Below are 17,851 nucleotides of genomic sequence, written 5' to 3'. Positions count from 1 at the left end.
CATTAGCATCTGGGTCAGGTCTCTCTGTACGGAGCCGCTGACAGTCTTTATTTTCCCTATCTCTTTTTTCTCCCTGGCTTCGAAGAAGTACAGCAGTGCTGTTTGGATGATTGTGGCTCTGTGATGCCAAGATATTTTAGAACAATGTTATGGTGCCTGGTCACACCTACTACCACTGAGACAAGCCCAGAAGTTAAATTATGAAGCAAATGTAAGCTTTGAAGAAATTTTTATTTAATCTGTATTCCCCTGTTTCATCTGCACATCCATCCAACACAGTCTGCATCATTATTAGCCACATCAACTTGCTAAAAAAAAAAGAGAGAGAGTAAAAAGTAAGACATCTGTGTTACAGCATTAATATATTCAAAGGTTTTTACTTTCATCTTGCAGGCATTAACATTGTGTAAATGCAATGTAAGTGCAACTTACAACAGCACTAAGTTAGCAGAAGGAAAATGTACTCGGGAGCCTAGCCAAAGAAGGGAGCCAACAAAAGAGAAGAAAAAAAGAAAAAAAGGTATGTTTGTGTGGAGGGGACAAGCAGGTTAGGAATTATGTAAAAAGCAGAATTTTACCTAGAAATAGAGTCTTTTGCCTGTTGCTCTCACAGAGCTTCCTTTCTAATTGCTAACACAATTTCTAAGGCACTGAGGCAACCCTCAAGCAGTGTGCGGAAGGTGTGTTTGTGCTCCTATGCCCTCTGGCCTGGCTGCCAGCCTATTCCCTTAGATCAGAGCCAGCAGGCAGACTGTTTTCGAATACCGATCACTTCACCCGGACCTAATCCTTTGAGTTCTCTTTGGCATCCATTCCTTCTGCCAGTTTCCTCTTCTGTTCCTCTCTTTTCTTCTGAAGTTGACAACAAAGACATCCTCAGGGCCCTCCTTGATGTAAGACCACTCTTGATGTTATTACAGTGTGTTTTTTTTTTGTACCCTAAAGTTGTGCTACTTTTATATTCAGCTAGCACAATATTTGCACACCAGAAGATAAAGAACATGTGAATAAGTTATCCAGAGTGATCGTTTCTTTTTAATTTGTACCCCTCCGTGTTTTTTTGATGTAAACCCTTTCCTTTCCCTGTCACTCATCTCCATACCTGATCAAGAACCCGAAGGTCTCTCTTTAGAGACGATGTTACTTCTATACCTTAAATTGGCCTGACCTGCCACTTTTAATTTCAAAACTATGGCTGTATGAGATATGGATGAATATGGAATTTCTATGAAGCACAAAACTTTTGAACAGTTCCTGTCCTCTGTGATAGTGAGTTTTTAAAGAGAAATCTCCAAAGAGCTAATTAGTAGACAAGTAGAGCTCAGCCTGAACAAAGCTGAAAAGATAGCAGGTAACTAAAAGGACCTGGCCATAGCTGACAAAAATCAAAGCCCTGACAGAGAGCTGGCAGTAACCTTGGGCTGCTAACTGACAGAGACAATAAAAAAAAAAAAACAACCCTCTGAACCTGGCAGAGAGTGACAGCCCCACTAGAGATTCTCCAAAGAGCACAGGATCTCCACTGCAAGGAAGTGGTAATCTTCCAGCAGGCAAATCCAAAGGCTTTTACTGCCCATCTCAAGTCTAAAAGATGTGAACTGGTTCTGCTCCGACCATCCCTTATGGAGGAGAGAGAGAGAGAGAGAGAGAGAGAGAGAGAGAGAGAGAGAGAGAGAGAGAGAGAGAGAGAGAGAGAGAGGAGAGAGATGAGGCCCAGGAGTTTTTTGAAGTTACTTGAAAAGTTCCATGCTGACCGTGAACTTGAGGATGGAGTCGTGGGAAGGAAGACTGTGCAGCAGCCCGAGGTGGAGAAGAAGCCTGACTGTTCCTGGGGGTTCAGGCGGATGGCAGAGAGGAAGAGCCGGGAGCAAGTGTTGGTTGGCAAAATCCAGTGCAGGCCAGGACTTAACGAGCCCAGCGACCTACAAAATATGGTTGGAAATAAAAGGGATTGCCGTTGAAAGAAACCTGAGGCATGACAGGGAAGAAAGAAAGTGGGAGTCAAGGAAAAGAGTCACAGCAAGGGCGAGAGTCGTTCCTTCTTAGAACACAGACTTTATAAGAAGGGTGTGGAGCAGAGAGCTGCATTTTCAAAGTCCTAGAAGCAAGAGAAAACACACAAATAATGACCTTCTTTCTTTAAATTAATTTTTATTGGAGTATAGTTGCTTTACAATTAAAGAAGGTTTTTAAAAGATCATTATTTTTGACACAACATTGTAGAAATAATGATCTTTTAAAAACCCTCTTGAATTCTCTGAGAGAGCGAGCTCTGACGGTTTTGTTAGGTTTAGGCACTCATGGGCCCTCTTCTAAAATTCCGAGGGTGCAAAGGGAGGTAAGAAAGGATGCTTCGTTAACTGAGAGACCTGAAAATGTCTTTCTGTAAGCACGAGATTCCGTGGTGTGATTCTGGGCATACAAATAATTCTATTTAGGAAAGAAGCCAAGCTCTAACCAAGTGCTATAACTATGAGGAGGGAGAAAACTTGAAAGCAAGCAGTTAAAAAGCATTCTGCTTTGAAACCCAAACGCTAATAACATACATTAGGTGGTTTTCATTATCCCTAAAGAAGGTCTTAGTTCCAGACAAGTACTTCTGCTTCTACATTTATTCCTCCCCAAGATACTGAACTCTGAATCCTTACAGACATTGCAGCCCTTGAAGACACGACCAGTGTTTGCAGACCCCAGGGACATCATCTCAGAGGCAAATAAGCAGGACAAGGTGAAAGCTTTAAAAGGATAAACCCAAGGGATGGTTTAAAAAGAAAGGCATATAAATATGCTTACAGTCAGGGAAAAATGCATCTCAGGTTTCTTGCTCAGACTCCAGTGTCTGTAATCATATACCTCAAAATGTGTATCATGTTGATATAATTATATTTTTATGGTAAATATGATTATATGTGTCATTTATCTGAAGAGTGTCATCGACTCCTCCCTGCACGGCAACCCTATTTCCACGAAGAACACGTTTGACGAGTTAAAAAGCTTGGCTTAACTCAGAATGAATCTGATCTCAGACATCTGTCGGAATCTGAGCAGGAATGACAAATAATTGAGAAAGGTCTCCCTGAGTCAAGCAAATATCTGAAGACTTGGATCATGGAAAATCTGCCCTGTATTAAACTTGGAGTAAAGGGAAAATTTTCTCTTTTAATTTGGGCTTGAGAGTCTTCATCCAGTTTGAAAAACATAAATGTATATCAGAACACTGTTTTATTAAAAATATATCTGCTCATAGTTAGAGCTGAGAATATAATCTAAAGCAAGTTTTTAAAAACAATTATTTTTAAAAAAAGCAAGTAACTTAGAAGCTATTATAAGGCACAGCCTAGCAAACTTTGGGGTTTGGGTTCTCCTTAACTAACATCTGTAAGAAAAACTAAGGGTTCTCTCTTTCATATTTAATAATTCAGGCATGGTGAAACATGTAATGAGTTATTTTCTCTAGGAATGGAAATAGATTTTTGGTGAGCCATTGGTGGGGCTAAGTCAAACATCCTCATCCCAGGGGCTTCCCTGGTGGTGCAGTGGTTGAGAGTCCGCCTGCCGATGCAGGGGACGCGGGTTCGTGCCCCGGTCCGGGAAGATCCCACATGCCGCGGAGCGGCTGGGTCCGTGAGCCATGGCCGCTGAGCCTGTGCGTCCGGAGCCTGTGCTCCGCAACGGGAGAGGCCACAACAGTGAGAGGCCCGCGTACCGCAAAAAAAAAAACAAAAACAAAAACAAAAACAAAAACGCAAAAGAAACATCGTCATCCCAGACCACTAGCACATATTTGGGGTGCCTGCAGGATTCAGAGTAATAATAGGGAGAATCTAGAAGGGTTTTGGCCCCCTGCTATACAGATGAGGTTCCCAAGGCCCAGAAAGGTTGGGAAACTTAAGCCGTGTGTTAAGCTGCACAGTGGCTAAGCCAGAAGTAGAGTGCAGGCCCGATTCTCTCCACCAGACCTTTCATCATTAAGAGACACATGAATCACACTGGTTTAGTCCTGTCTAGCTTATTGGTCTGCTTTAGTGTAAATCAATTACTGCTTTTTTTGTTTGTTTTGTTAGGGGTAAAAATAAACCTTCCAAAAATAAAGGCCTTAATGACCATCTCTAAGCTGTGTATCTTACTGCTGAAATCCCCCGCCCCCGACCCCTTTCTCCCCTGAAAGTACCCTCTCTGGCTCTCTTAGTCGGCTTGGGCCGCTATAACAAAATGCTATAGACTGGTTGGATTAAACAACAGATCTTTATTTCTCGGTCTGGAGTCTGGAAGTTCTCCAGCACAGGGTGCCAGCGTGGTTGGGTTCTTGGTGGGGGGACCCTCCTCCTGGCTGCTGTCTTGCTGTATCCTCACATGGCAGACAGAGAGCAAGCTCTCTGATCTCTTCTTATAAGGACACTCATTCCATCCTGAGGGTTCTTCCCTCATGACCTCATGTAATGCTAATCACCTCCCAAAGGCCCCACTTCCAAATACCATCACACTGCACGTTAGGGTTTTAACATGAATTTGGGGGAAGGACACGCATTCAGTTCATAACACTTGCCATCGTTTGTAGTTCTCGTTTTCATTTACCTTCCTAAGACATATCAGTTTGAGAAAACACAAGTATGATTTTGGTTTTTCCCCTCTAGCATCTATAGTGGTTTCTGGCATACAGATACAATGATAGCAGGCATGCAGAAGGTGTTCAATTATATTTTTTTGAATACGTGGATGAACCAGTTTTCAGTTCTTGGTTGAAAATCAGATAATAACTCTCCACACAAATCTTAGAACTCATGAACATGATCCTAATGGGCTCACTGCTCCTCTCTCAATTTTCCTGGTGGTTATGTCTTCCTGATTACCCATCTATGACTTATTGATTGAAACCTCTCCTACAATGGATTGATTGACACAAATGCTGAAAATCCTTCCTGTACTTAGTGATTTTTTCCTTTGTGGTTCCCTGTGACAAAACCTTGACGTATGTCATAGCAAAATGGAAGAGAGAGTTGGAAACACACGGTCATGTTGACACAGATTATTTATGCTTCATTTACATAATGTCTGACAGACTGCCTTTTTTTTTCCTCTCTGAATTTCTTCAATGGGAACTCTTTAATGAATTCTTCAGATTCTTCAATGACTTTGAATAGATGCTTCCCAGTCGTTTTTTAGCCATCCAACTCAGCATTTTTTAACAGACTATGGCAGCACCCATGTACATTGCTATCAACATAATATACAAATACTACATTTTCCCAGTCTTCATACATTTTCTCTTTCTTTCTTCCTTTCTTTCTTTCTCTCTCTTTCCTCCCTCCCTCCTTCCTTCCTTCCTTCCATCTCAATATATCATTTGAAAGTATGGAAAAATCATGTTTGAGATCTTCTAAATACATTCGTTAATGTGATTTTCTTTTCTTCCTTTTTAAAGATTTACTTAAGTCCATGTATTTCAGTGTAGGCTACATTATACCAATCACTAAATTGCATTTAGAGATTTCTTCCAAGCTAAAATTTCCTACGTTGCTTAGATTGGAGTAAGGATTCTTGATGGGAAATTTTTCTCTATATATTTTTATATGAATCTCTTTATATTTTTATATTTTCTCTATATATTTTTATATGAATTTTATACATTTCTATGAATGGAATAAGTCACAAGGAAGTTATCTATAAAGTTGATGCTTATAATAAGACCAAGACCTATGGTTCTAGAATAACTTTTGCTAGCTATTTAAAAAAATGATTTAGTTTTTTTAATGATTAATTATATGTTTTTTATAGATATAGAGAATAAATGTAGTGAGTCCTTTATGGTCGTTTTCTTATTCAATTTTACAAGGTTTTGCCTCATGAAACAGAGTAAATAAATTAAAGATCTTAAAGTGAATCTACATAATCAAGTTAAGTTGACAAAACTAGTTGAATTAAATCAAACAGTTATTCTCAGAACAAGCAGTTGAATTCAATCAAAGGCTATTTATAAAAGAACTCTGTTTAATGAACTCTTTTCATGTGTTTGTATATATGTGTGTGTACATATCCACACATATGTACAAATATTCATATAGAAGAGATAGATAATCTCTAACTCTCAAAACAGTACATCACTCCTAAATACACAGCTCCAATATCATAAAGAGCATGTAGACTAGTCCATGAAAGCCAATTTAATAGGAATGGTGCACATTGGCAGTGAAAATTTCAATATATCCCCTCAGCCAAATTTTACCTTTATAATTTAAAAAATGATAATTGTGCTTATGACACAGCTTTTATTACCCTTTATCATCTAAAATATGATTTATTAAATTTATACTTGTCATTTTAGCTGGGTGGGATTAAGAATAAAATTTATAAACTGATGAGTTGTAGTAATATATCCTTCTCTAACTCACTGTGACTTTGTAGGTTTCCCTTTCCTTAGTTATCTTATTTATAAAACAATGATTCCAATTAGAGTTGAGAAATACATACACTCAAAAAAAGAGAGACTACTGCTTGTAATGATTACATTAGATGTCTCCCAAGCTTCCCCACTTCTCAAATACATAAACTAACACCAACAGAATCTATTATACTACGAGATCTCCAATTAGTGGCAAATACAAATCATTATGGTGTTTCAATTTAGAACTGTACTCTGAGAACTACATTTTGTATATATGTGGTAACAATTTCCATCTTAAAGTGCTTCATGTAAACGCTTGTCAATGATCTCCCCACTCAGTTTTATAGATGGCAAAAGTAGGGAGTGTGTTAGCAAAGTTTTAAATTCATGATTTCCTGATTCCCAGTTTATCCATGAGACACACTCTGGTGATTCAGTTGCCTCTTTGAACATACTGATGAAAACTGTGCTGTCTCCTTCATAAACGGCCACAGAATAATATTTAATATTAACATAATTTTTAATTAAAAAAGTAAAATAGCTTTCCAGTATAATAGCCTAATGCCTTTAGTATAATTACTTCAGAGTTAATTTTTCTAGGTGAAGATAAACATACCATGCTTTTCTCTAGACAATGCTTTTCTGTATTTTATCATCAAATCAAATGATGCATATATCACAGAACTGACTAAATAATGCTCACAGTAACACCAACAATGGCTGCACTCAGCATTGGATTGAAAGCATTGTAAAAGCCAGCAGCTGTTCTATGTAAGAGGCAAATTATACATGATGAGTGTCTAATTTGAGAATAACACAAAGCTCATTTCATCCAAACAGCAAAGAGATTGATGTGACATACTCAATGTATCTTATGGAGTTTTTGATTGACCTCACTAAGATGAGGAATAAGTGAATGCCAGTCTCTACTTGTGGCTCAGAAACCAGGGAAGGGGGTAAATTTTCCTCTGGGAATGACTTCTGACTTGTTCATGCTGCTGAATAATTCTAAGTACCTTACTATTTAAATAGGAATTTCTTGGTTCAGTACTGAGATGCTGTACGTTGTCATTGAAGGCCAGTGTTGCCTTTCCTCAATACCTCTGCAAACTATAAAAGTACCCATTGGGTAAGCATGTTGATGAATTCAGAAAATCAACCACAAACTTTTCCTTTAATGACTTGTCTCATATTTATGAAATATCATGGTTGAAGTCTATCTGATAAAATAAATATTTTAAGCCTGACTAAATAGAAAACATTACTATCCTGCTGCCTTCTTTAAATTTCATAAATTATTTCAAAGAAGCAGCAGCTCTTTGTACTTGGTTTCTCATACTCTGAGGCAGGCTGCATGGAGCCATAGACCACTTCAGAGTCCAGAGGCCAATCTGTGCTATGCTGTCCTCTGTAGGGCATTTCCATCTTGCTTATCACTCTATCCCAAATATCTATCCCAGATAGTTGGCAATCAATATGTTTTTGGTGAAAAAATTGAATGGATGGAAAGAGAGCAGTTATGGCTAACCAATTGCTTTGAGGTCTAATGATGTCATGTCTAGGTAGTTGTAAGGACAATTTCTTACAATTTCCAGTTTTTTCTAATCACTGTTTTGCCTTCTACGGGGGATATAGCATCATATATCACACGTGGTGAGGTGAGACCCTTAGAGGGTTGAATCAATCAGATGATGTACTATCACCAGGTAAACGATAAGACCACTTAGAGGAGAGAACACATACCTTTGAAACAAATAGATTTAGGCTTGTATCCCAAGATACTTCAACTCTCAGCCCCTTGGGTACCTTGCCTTAAAATACCCACCTTGAAGAAGTATTTTCTTAGATGAGAAAATGAATATACACTCTATAGCATCACACCTAACGATATGTAGTAGATCTGGATTACATATCAGCTCCTTCCCTCTCCTTTATAGCTATATATAGGCGATTGTTATATTCATATGGAGAATTTGAGGGAAAGAATTCTTGAGAATGCATTAAAATACTAACCTTCCATTTTAGCTTCACTATAACCTGTGAATTATGCATCATTCTGCTGTTTTCCACGTACAGCTCTGGACGGCCTGTCCTCTGCTAATTTGATCTAGTCTCTTTACAAAACACAGAACCTGACTCTTGCCTTAGATGGAATCATCATCCAAATTAAGCAAAGACACACAGACATAGATTTCCAGCAAGAAGAGAAACAGTTACTCAAAGGAAATCAACATTAAACTCAACAGACCATATTAAACCCACATTAAATCCACCTGAGCTGCACTCTCCTCTTGACAGGGTAATTGCAGGGGTGAGTCGTGAGGCTGGAAGGTGAAGTGATTGCACAGATGGTGGGAGGGGGAGAGACAGGTGTTTGAGTAGACTCACTAGTCTGTCCACCTCAATGATTTTCAATATATTTTTTTTGCCCCACAAGCTCCGTTTTTTATTCGTATTGGTTCTGCAGATGGTCACTGAGTAAACAGATACAAATGACAGTAGAGTAGGTTTAAATATTAAACATGACATTGACATGGACTGATCTAACCATTGGAAAGATAATTGTGTGCATGGTGTCCTTTTGTGATGAGAGGCTCTCAGTGTTTAATGCCATCAGTGGGCGTGAATTCTGAAAGCTACAAGCAGGTTTGGCTGTCAGAAGAGAATCACCGAATCCTAACAGTTTTATCTGATCACTTATGTTGGAGTTAGCAGTGCACTGTCTACCCTACTCCCCGTCAACACCAGAAAGGGATAAGCATGCATAATAGGTCAGCTGATGTCAGTAATTTTAAAAGAATATTTGGGGACATAGGAACACAACTGGAAACTGCATTAGATTGAATCTGGCCCTGCTGGAGACTGTCCCAACCCAACTGGCAACATTTGGTCAAAAGTCCTTGAGGATCCTGGGATGTTAGAAACCAGTCATCGCACCGAGAAGCACAGATTTTTTTTAAAAATTGAAGTGTAGTCGATTTACGATGTTGTATTTGTTTCAGGTGTACAGCAAGGTGATTCAGTTATACATATATATATATATATATATATATATATGTGTATCCTTTTTCAGATTCTTTTCCCTACAGGTTATTAAAAAATATTGAGTAGAGTTCTCTGTGCTATGCAGTAGGTCCTTGTTGGTGATCTATTTTATATATCGTAGTTTGTATCTGTTAATCCCAAACTCCTAATGTATCCCTCCCCGCTTCTCCCTTTCATAACCGTAAGTTTGTTTTCTATGTCTGCGGGTCTATTTCTGTTTTGTAAATAAGTCCATTTGTATCATTTTTTTTAGATTCCACATGTAAGTGCTATCATATGATATCTGTCTTTCTCTGACTTACTTCACTTAGTGTGATCATCTCTAGGACCATCCATGTTCCTGCAAATGGCATGATTTCATTCTTTCTTTACGGCCGAGTAATATTCCATTGTATACATGTACCACATCTTCTTTATCCATTCATCTTTTGGTGGACACTTAGGTTAGAAGCACAGATTTTGGATGTCGTTGTTTCAGAATAAAGCATGAGGGCCTGGTGACCAGTGTGAAGAAGCTGTGCAGTTGCACATCAGGGGAGGATAATAAGAGACTTGCTGCAAAGAAAGTGGTGTCAAGTAAGTAGAGGACCAAAGATATTGTCTCCTTTATTTCATACAAAGTACTAGTCATTCTTCTCTTTCTTCCAACTACATTCTGTCCTTCAGCCAGACTCCACCTTAACTAAAAAGCACCGCAACTCTTCTGCTTACAGTGGCTGAAAAGGTTGTGAATACTGAGCATCACATTGTTTTCATGGGAGGACAATGGCTGGCACCGCTCTGCACGTAGAAGGTTTGCAAGCTTGCTACTTCCATCCCTACCGTGGTGCTGCGATCTGGAGCCTATCCAGAACAATTCTACCTGGGGATGCAGAAGGGATCCTCTCTCTCCTCTCAGCAAATGAATGCATTGAAAGCATTGTATGTGCTCTACCTGAGGCAGACACCTTGGGATGGAAACAAATCTGGGTTGTTGGAAATGCAGATCTCATTTGTTCCTTCACCCAGTCTATTTAGTGCTTGTCATGTGATAGGAACTATGGCGGACACTAGGGAAAGAATGATGGGTAAGATACACCGGACTTGACTTTCATAAGACTTACAACCAACTGGGGGTCACAGACAGCACAAATAAGTACACAAATAAGTATTAAAGTATGTGACTTGGTATATAGAAGAAGCAAAATATGCCAGGAGCACGTGTAATAGAATGACCTGGCCTAGGCTGGGGCGGTCAGGCAAAGCTTCTCTGAGGAAAACAGTATTAATGCTGAGACAGGAAGCATGAGGGGTGGTTAGCCAGATGGAGAATGGGGAAGAGTGTTCCAGTCTTAGGACAGAACATATGTGAAGGCTCTGGGATGAAGAAGAGGGTGGCACATCTGAGGGGAAAAAGGAAGATGAGCAGAGTTGAACATAAAGATGGGATACACAGGGGCAAGATTGTGTAAGTCCTTATGGGAGCTTAGGTTTATCCCTTGCGCAGTGGAAACCATTGAAAATTTACATACAGGCTGAGGTACAATATTTTTAAAGGTTCACTTTGGATGTATTGTGGGTAACTGGAGAGATCAAAGGTGGAAAGGGGCTAAGAGACTCTCACAACATTTCAAGTCAGAGAGAGATGATGGTGAGTCGAACGAGGCTGGGGTGGTGAGGTTGGAGAGAGAAGCCTGTACATATGTGAACTGGCTTTTCTGCAAACTTGACCTGGGCTATGTCCTTTTTCACAGCTAATTAAGCCAAAGCATTTAAGCCAGGTCATTTCCTGGGTAATAATGGCTCCTCTTTCTGTAAAATGGTACATCCATACTTATTTCATCACAAACAGTGCTTAGCACAGCCGGACACCACCAGGAAGATTCCAACAATGTAAGATTAATCCATATCTGAATAATAGATTTTAAGTGAAGTGATATCACTTCTACCCCTTGATAAGGGACCCTCAATACACGATACATGGAAAATAATGGGTTTCGTGTAATGAATAAAATTATAACTGTAACTTAATAAGATTAAATGGAACACCCAGATGTATCATAAATAGCTTAGACCATCCGAATTATAAACGAACAACGTGCATTTTATTTAGACCGCCAAGCCTTCCTTAAGTAGGTCACTGACAGTGGCGCCTCGCATCTTTATGCATTTGCCTCCTGTCTCTTTCTCTTTGCCCACCCGTCCCTGCTGGGCAGTCTGGTGGGATCCTCTGCGTTTCACCACCTTCTTGCTGTGCTCATTCTCCTGCGCTCAGCTTTTCCGTTGCATTTCCTCCCTTTCTTCCTCTTACTTTGCAGCTCTCTCTTTTGTTCTCTCATTTCCCTTTGGCCTGATCTGCCCCTTCTCTTCTGCCGCTGCTCCCTGCACTGATTTCTTGCCCTCTCCTTCTGTTCTTTTTTCTTTCTTCTTTTCTATCCTCACTCATGGTTTCTCTCAGGCATCTCTGCTACTTTCCAGAGGAGAGAAAGAAGTTAAATTCCAAACATACCCAGTTGGGAATGAAGCCTGTGTCTCTAATGCAGTCAGGAGAAAAAGCTGATTGGATTAACCAGAGAGCTCCAGCCCTATTTCTGGGAAGCAAAAACAAGCGATGTTTACCAGGGACTTTTCAAGGCTCCATCAGCACCAATTTTTCCCCCAAGAAGTTAGCCTTGATGCCCGAGTTCTACCACTAAAGCTCCTCCTTTGGATGCAGGCTTTACCTTCTTCTTTACCCTCTTTATTACCAGACAGGGGGTAACTATTAGCATATTTTTTGATAAACTAATGTCATCGCACATACAGCAAACTGAAACAAACACACAGTCACACAAGATCAGAGTTTTTAGAATTGCAAGGGACTTTAGAAAAGTTTGAACAGCACATTAGTTGACAAGAGTAATTAGGTCTCACCTACCAAAGAGGAGGCTTTAGGCAATAAAAGTAAGGACAGGTTCATTTTTATGGGATGTAGAGTAAAGGACAGCATGAAGGGAATGAAGAATGACTCGGCTGTGCTCAGGGTCCCTGGGAAGAAGATACCAGGACAGAAGCCCACCAGCATAAGGAAGGGCAAAGAACACAAGTGGTTCCCACTTTGTCTCTGGGCATATGCGGGTGCCAGACCAGGTAGGTACAGCTTTGACAATGGACACTATATTCACTCACTGTGAATTTTCACTGCTCATATCCTGAAAGTCACAGAAAAAGGAATATGAAGGCTTGAAGTCATTTATGTATTCATGCCTTTAACAAATAATTATTAAGCCTTTACTTTGTGCTCGGTACTATTCTTGACAAAGAGAATACATAGTAAACTAAACGAAATGTCTGCCCTTAAGGAGCTTATGTTGTAGTGAAGGAGACAGATAATAAATCCCTAAACCTATAAATGAACCACTACAACTATTATTCCTCTTGTCATTACTACCACTACTGTTCCTCTACTATTAATAATGATAATCAACCCTTATCTGATGCTTACAATCGGCCAAATATTGTTCCGATTCTTTTTTTTTTTTTTTTTTTTTTGTCTGCGCCACACGACTTACGGGATCTTAGTTCCCTGACCAGGGACTGAACCTGGGCCCTTGGCAGTGAAAACGCAGAGTCCTAACCATTGGAATGCCAGGAAATTCCCTGTTCTGATTCTTTTACATATATTAACTCCCTTAATTCTCACAACTCTCTTCTAAGGTAGGTGGTATAATGATTCTCATTTTTTTTTAAACCTAATTTTTAAAAATTTATTTATTTATTTATTTTTGGCTGCGTTGGGTCTTCATTGCTGCGCGCGGGCTTTCTTTAGTTGCGGCAAGCGGGGGCTACTCTTTGTTGTGGTGCACAGGCTTCTCATTGCCATGGCTTCTCTTGTTGCAGAGCATGGGCTCTAGGCGTGTGGGCTTCAGTAGTTGTGGCACGCAGGCTCAGTAGTTGTGGTGCATGGGCTTAGTTGCTCTGCGGCATGTAGGATCTTCCCAGACCAGGGATCGAACCCACGTCCCCTGCAATGGCAGGCATATTCTTAGCCACTGTGCCACCAGGGAAGTCCCATGATTCCCATTTTTACAGATGAAGCATAAATAGGTATTTGTGGTGTCAAGGTCACCTGGCCATAAGTGGAAAAGTAACATAATGTCAGTGATAAATATTGTGAATAAAAAGAAAAGTCCGTGCCTGCCATCTACGATGGAAGTAATAGAATGCAGAGAGTAACAACGGTATAGCACTTGGAATCTGAGATCTTGGGTCAATGTGCTATATCTGAGCTCTGTGACTTTAGGTAAAACGTATTGCTTATTTGGGGCCTCAGATTTCTCCTCTGTTAAATGCGGATAATGAAACCTAGTTAGTGGGGTTATAAACGTAAAATCAGATTGTGTAATGATCATAAAGGACTGAGCACAGGCATGGCATTCAATATATACATAAAAATTAAACAACGGGGCCAAAACAAAGTGAGGAGAAAACAAATTGCCTGTGGCTGAATGTTTCTGGGACAGGAAATAATTGTGTTTTCTTAAGGATTCATTAAGTCAGAAGACTAAGAAGAAATAGAGGAAACTCAGATCTTTCTGAGGGAAACGAACTCTTCAAGAAGTGATCGTTTCCGGCAGATGTGTGAGGAGCTCAGGCTGGCTAGGAGAGAGCATCAGAGCAGAGGGAGAAGCCAAGCCCTGGGGGACTGTGGGACTTGACACACCACAGGGGCCCCTGGAGGGATCTCACAACCCCTCTTGGTCCTAAAACACAGGCTGAAAAAAAAACAAGGGCTGGGCCAGCCTGGGGCCTTGTTATTGAAAGACATCTCACCTCATGGTGTCTAGGTGGCTCTTTATAGAGATCTAACAGGAGAGAACTTGGCCTGAAGCAACGACGTCTATTTTCATTAGTCTTAGGCAACCTCATAATCCTCCCTTTTGCTTTTCCCAGACTTACTCTGCTCAGCAGGGATCTAGATAGTGTTTCCCATTATCATAAAATGAAAAGAAAAATCTTTAGTTGTCACTAATGTGTTCCTCGGTTGTTTTCTCCTTCCTGTAATCATGTTCTTTGCTTGTCAAGCAATTCTCCTTCATTATTACCAGTCTGAGATGTGGCCAAGTTCATTCAAAGGATATTGTGGAGAGACATTTTATTCTTGGTTGGTTAGTTGGTATCCTGAAGAAATGTAGGCTTCGTGATCCCAGAGTGATTTTCTTGGTCAATCAAAAAGACTTCAGGAACCGTGACTTCTGCCCAAGGGCAAAATAAAAAATGTTTAGTTCTGGTGTTAGAATGTACACTAGCATTGGAGTCAATACTCATGGTTTGCAAGTAAAGATAAATGGATTTTATGCTGGGTTTTGCCAATATAACATTTTTGGAAAGCTGTTTAGCCTGTTTATGATGTGCTTTTTTCAGTGGTAAATGGGAATAATAAAGGTTCATCAGATGAGTGTATTAGACTGTGGTGTGGCTTCAACGGGATTTGTCTTAACTCATACTGGGGCATTCAATCAAGAGAGAGTAACTTACTGCAATAACTTTGTGGGGACAGAAGACACATATGGTACAAGGTAAACTTTGTTATATTACAAAACATGGAGTTTAACCCATGTAATATCCTTAATAAAAAATGTATTAAAAATAAATACATTCTTTCAAACTACTTGATTTTATTTAGTGCACTTGAGAAGTATACTAGGTGGAAAGTGCTGAGGGAAGAACTACCATATATTTGTCATTATCAGTATTAACATGCTTCCTTAAATGACTAAGTATATGTCATCCTTTGTGGAATACCTAAAACACACTTGCTGGTGGCATGTGTCAGTGAGGTCAACCTTGATCTAGCTTCCTTGGTTTACCAGATGGCCTATGGGCACTTTTGAGTGACTTCTAAGTGAGTCAAAGTTGGAGCTCTCAATTGCTTTTTGGCCTCTACTTTTTAAATTATGAAATTAATAATCAATTAATTTCCATCTTTGACCTCCATATATTCTCTTGATTCAAATGCCTGACACTTGTTAGTTAAATTTTCTGAGACAAATAACCTGGAATGACTAATTGTCACCACAGCAAGTTCAAGTTTTATTCATTAATATATATTCTTACCTGTAAATCTAAGTAGGTGCCCAATAAATACATGTAAGTCTATTAATAGTCATCACCAGTGTGAGTGATTAATGCTCTCCTCCTTTACTTGAAAGACCCTGTCCTTTGAGTGTGAAGCCATTTGGGCATATAATTGATGGAGAATCAACACTTGATAGAGAGTTTTGATTCACTCAGAGGAGTTACAATAAGAGCATCAAAATGGCAATTGTGTTACACAATATTTTTAAAAAAGCTTCAGGGAAACTGGCCTGTAAACCTGACAGGTACTTTGAGTGGGATTGGGATAGTAGTCTTTATGGAAAGACACACATTAGTAGCTCTAGAGTGGATTGATGGACTTGTAGGCAACATCTGAGCAAAAATGATTGATTGTCTTTTCAGTATAAAAAAAGTCAGTTTCACATTCACTTTTCAAACATTTTTTTTGCTGAGTTTCTAGCAAATCAAAAGCATCATCCTTCATTTTTTAAAAAGTAGAGTAGAATCTGTGAAATATTTTGAGCTCTTGGGATATAAAAACAGAAATACTCACGTTACTTTTCTTTTTCCCTAAGTTTATTAGAGCCCACTTTCCATAATGGCAGTTACCTAAGCTAACTCTGCCTCTCTCCCCACCAAGGTCAATAGCAGGTTATGGAAGGAATGGTAGCGACGCCCCATTCCCTGAGTGTGGGGTGTCATTTTGCTCTACTCTTCATGGGTAACTACATTCTTTCATTAATTCAACAATTATTTATTCAGAGCCTACTATGCGAGATGCTGAAGTAATTTATGGCTGAGGCAAACCCACCAAGCCAAGTGGGTTTTTTCACTGTTTCTTATGTAACCCTTTCAAAGAGAAAAACTTACCTGTCAAATACCCACCCCTATATTATCCTGTCCTATGAAAACATATTCCTCATATTAAGTTTTTTTTTTAAATAAAGGATGAAGTTTTTGATTTGCTAGAAACTCAGCAAAAAGTGTTTGAAAAGTTAATGTGAAACGGACTTATTTTATACTGAAAAGGCAATCGCTTTTCTCAAATGCTGCCTACAAGAACCAGGGAGGCCAGATATGGGTGTCCACACTTTCTAGTCCTTGTTTATGGAGAGTAGTGTTTGCACGCTGCTGTCCTGCTTGCAGTGCATCTGCTTCTCTCCCAGGACTGAGGTGATGCTACAACAAAGTACTCATGGAGCAATACAGAGTAGAGGTCAAGAGCTGGGGTCTTGGAGCCACCCTGCCTGGATTCCAAGCCTGATTCTCCATGTGTGAATCTGAGACCTTGAGCAATTTGCTTGAACTCTCTGTAACTCAGATTCTTCCTTGTAAATAGACAACACAAAAATAAATATATACTGTCAAAAAGATAAGTGCTATGCAGAAAAATAAATGATGGTGAGAGACTAGACAGATGGAGTCATCAGAACAGTCTTCTCTTAGAAGATGACATTTAACCAGAGGTCTGACTGTAGTGAAGAATAAACCACATATGTAACTGCTGTTCCTTTCATAGAAACATGCAGGTGCAAAGGCCCTGAGGCTGAAGTGTGCTTGGGATAATATTACCTATTAAATACAGTTGTGAGTTAATTCATTTAAGAACTTTAAATAGAGCCTGTACATAAATATTTCTTGATAAATGCTAGTTGTTAGTATTATAAGACTGCTTCATATATTATAGCCCAGCTAGTTCAGATCCCCACCTGATGTGAGGCCACCCTGATGTTTGGGAACACTGCCACCTGCTGGAAAAACTAATTCGTATGTGTAAAAAGTTGAGACGCCAGTGCTATGTCTCATCTGGGGCTCACCCTTCCTCCCGTGTCTTTGTTTCTACTGGCCAGACATCCATTCAGCTCCTTACGTCAACTCTATCTTCTGCTTCGTGTGAGATTTATGTTGCCAGTACTGCCTATGTCACTTGCCAAGCCCCAGCCCTCTCACCACCATCGTGCCAGGGATCCAGGACAATTGTTTATCTTGTAGGGAGATGTCTTTAGACACAGAATACATGTGTCACTGGGGCCTGTATTTTTGTCAAATGGCTACTTCTCTCTTTGAGCTTAAGAAACCCTACAGAAGAATAAAGACACCCAATTATGGTGGAGTTTATTAGACCACCCACCTGCTCCAGGGGGGCTCTGGTGGGCTCATGAAAGAAAAATAGACAAGCTCCCACAGAGCTACCACTGTCTCAATGCACTCACCAATGGGGGCTTGCACCTGCTCCCCCGGACTCAGGGCCTTCTGAAACAGTTCTGTTGAATTATTCATGATTTGTCATTTTCAGAAAATTATACTTCTGGGTACCTACCATCTTGTCCATAGTTGGAAAAGTGACAAGTGGAAAATGGCCTTCTT

General features: G+C 39.8%; 1 protein-coding gene and 1 pseudogene across 1 annotated transcript in view; one reads left to right on the top strand and one right to left on the bottom strand.

The window, feature by feature from the left end:
* Positions 1–17,851, top strand: part of TTC29 (tetratricopeptide repeat domain 29) — a 357,551-nt gene that overhangs the window by 107,384 nt on the left and 232,316 nt on the right. Inside the window, exon 4 of the mRNA XM_029234687.1 lies at positions 394–520. The gene's annotated coding sequence lies outside the window, so the exon portion shown is untranslated. The remainder of the gene's footprint in view (positions 1–393; positions 521–17,851) is intronic.
* LOC114902361 lies at positions 10,110–10,923 on the bottom strand (annotated as a pseudogene).

This window comes from Monodon monoceros, unplaced genomic scaffold, assembly GCF_005190385.1.
Source record: "Monodon monoceros isolate NGI ecotype Baffin Bay Population unplaced genomic scaffold, NGI_Narwhal_1 Super_Scaffold_20, whole genome shotgun sequence".
Taxonomy (NCBI): Eukaryota; Metazoa; Chordata; class Mammalia; order Artiodactyla; family Monodontidae; genus Monodon; species Monodon monoceros.
This window is presented reverse-complemented; position numbering and strand designations above follow the sequence as displayed.